Here is a 3,075-nt window from a genome sequence, read left to right on the forward strand (position 1 = left end):
GAAGTTGAAGAGCCCAAGAAATGTCTTCCAGAACTTGTTCCAGGCAAAGTGAAGCCTAGGCACCGACATAGGCTTTATGTAGTCTCCACCATAACACTCAGGACTCCAGTACCCAGTTAAGCTGTATTATTGAACTTAAGAACAATGGTTTTTAAAATATTCAATGTTCACATTTTCAAAGGATATTTTAAATAAATGGACTCAAAGACTGGAATAATAAAATCCATAGAGGTGCTTTCTTTGACAAAGGAAAAAAGAGTGAAAATAGAAATATTAGGAAACTCTATGAGGTAAACTGTATGAGGTACCACTTCCCTGGTGGCTCAGACAGTAAAGAATCTGCCTGCAATGTGGGAGGTCTGGGTTCAATCCCTGGGTCGGGAAGATCCCCTGGAGAAGTGGATGGCTACTCACTCTTACCTGGAGAATTGCATGGATAGAGGAGCCTGGCAGGCTACAGTCCATGGGATCGTAAAGAGTCAGACATGACTGAGCGACTAATACTACTACCATATGAGGTAAGGTAGAATTCTTGGAATATCAGCATATGTATGTCTGTTTATTCCTACCAGGGAGAGACAATTTCTAGTCTTGGGTTCGCATGTGCCTATGTATAAGCCAGTCCTGTTGAGATTTGGGGTAGTTTTATGAAAAGATTCATGATCCTGGCACTTGAAACTGTCCACTGGGCAAGAACTCCTTACTCTTGGGTTGAATATCTACCAACCGTAAGTCAGTGCCAAAAAAAAAGGAGGGGGATATATTCAAAATCCTTGACTCCCTTGACTCAAAGGAACAGAATTCTCTGAACTTTGAGTCAAAATCCTAGACTTGAGTAGTTTAGTAGCTGTGTGTTTTGGACAGGTTGTAGACAACTCAAGGCCTTGCTCTGCTATTGAAAAAATGGAGTATTAATTCTTGGTCTGCCTGTCTTACAGGGTTGATGATTGTATCAAATGGGGAAAAATGCAGTAAGAGAGGTATAATCATACAGTATCGTATATATTTGATGGAGTATTGCTTATGTAAGCCCTTCTAGATCTAACGCGATGCTTGACGTTCATATTTTCCAGGCCATCTGGAGCATATTTCTGTAGAAAGGTAGCTTTTTCAATTGAGTCCTCAGAAGATTAAAAAAAATAATCCAAAGGCTGAAGGGAATGATCTACAGGGCAAGATTAAAGCAGGACATGTAGTTCATCATTCTGTTAGGCAGTGCTTAATGGAGGGTCAGGGCTGCAGAGAGATATTTCAAAGGGGTAAACAGCAATGATGGAGAAGAATTATTTCAGCCAAAACAAAAAGAAATAGGTAAGACCATTGAAAATGAAATGAAAAGTATCTGGATGCCAGAAAATGATCAAAGTTCTCTTATTTGGAATCTTTCAGACTAGCATGAAAAAGCTTGGATGTTTCTTTCTTTTATTGCATTTTATCATTTAGGAGGTCTTCAAAGAGCAACATATATTTCCTGATGTCACTCTTACTTCCACTCCCTATATGAGATAGACACTGGAATTGGTATCTTCTCCACATTCATTGGAGAAAATTCTCACAAGATACATTGTTTTTTTTTAAAGGAGAGCAAATTCTTTTCCACTTGCCTTTTCTTTTTCCCCCTTACCTACCATGAACTTTTCATTTCATAGTTACCTGGGGGAATGCTTCTGTGAATGTACGAGTGGAACTAATTGAAAATATCAAATTTAATAGAATTTAAACTTACTGAACAAGGAGATAAGTTTAGTTGCAGTAGTATCAGGGGAGACATGACAAGACCTAGTGAGAGCCGGGAAACTAAACTACTAAAACTCCTCTATAAATGCTGTCAAGGTAGATGTCTTTTTTTATTTAACCTAAAATAAGAGGGAAGTAATTCAATATAATTTGTGATTTTCTTTTTAATCCAGAGGGGTACACATTTTTTGTTGTTGTTGTTGCTGTTCTGGCAAAGAAACTTGATCCAAAAGTGGAAGGAAAAAAAAAAAATCTTCTCTTTCTGAAAACCAAAGTAAGACTGTGTTTTCTTCAGAATCAATAAATACTTGGCATTTCCCTAGAACAAGGCAACAGTTTATTTGATCTTTTTTTAAAGGATAAACCATAAGCAGAATTGTGACTCCGAGCTAGTCTATCTTCAGCATTGCTTTGAACAGATCCTAAATTGGTCTTGAGCCCTGCACTTTTCTCTTTATATTTCTGGGAGCCAGTTAGACTTCTTTTCAGGCTAGGTCTCACTGACAGGCCTGATGATAATAGTAAACTATGATGAGATCTTTTGCTGTGCAGCTTAGAGCACTCCCATGCGTGCAAATATTTTATATTTGCAGTAAGATATGAATTTTGATTCCTAATCCAGGGGGTTCCTCCACCAGCTCCCATTTCACTAAAATCCTCATGTTTTGGTTCTTTGGCTCCTGGGATCTTCATCACCATCAAAATGAACTGTTCTGTGACTCATTTCCTCTGGGAACTGTCATCTGCTAGTCCTAGAGGACGTAGGGGTTTAGTCTAGTTGTGGTTTTTTTGTATCAGTTAACCACCCTCTGACTCTATTTCCTCTTGTGTCTAATAAGACAGGATGCTCTCAAGCCTTCTGTCTGGTGACTTTAAACCAGGGTTTCTCAACTTCAGCACTGTTAGCATTTTGGACTGGATCACTCTTTGTTACCAGGGGATAAACTGTGCATTGTTTAGTAGCAACCTTGCCCTCTACTCAGTGTATGCTTGTAGCACACATCCCTCCACAAACATTGAAAAATATCTCTTGACATCACCAGATATTTTCTAGGGGGGCAAAATCACCCATAGTTGAAAGTCACCATTGTAATTCAATAAGTGTCAAGAAAAGCTTTTCATCTTACAAAATGCTAACATAGGTTTCATGCAGTCATCTGGAGAAAATTCCTAAAGCATATGCAGACCTAAAATATTACTTGCATATTTAGTACAATTTTATTGTCTCCACACTGCTCCCACAATATAGCAGATGTATCTCTTCCCTTTCTTCCCTGTTTTCAATGCTGCTTCTGCATCCCCAGAGGTGTCTGACCAAGGGTGCCCTGACAGCGAGCA

Source organism: Bos taurus, chromosome 22, assembly GCF_002263795.3.
Source record: "Bos taurus isolate L1 Dominette 01449 registration number 42190680 breed Hereford chromosome 22, ARS-UCD2.0, whole genome shotgun sequence".
Classification (NCBI taxonomy): domain Eukaryota; kingdom Metazoa; phylum Chordata; class Mammalia; order Artiodactyla; family Bovidae; genus Bos; species Bos taurus.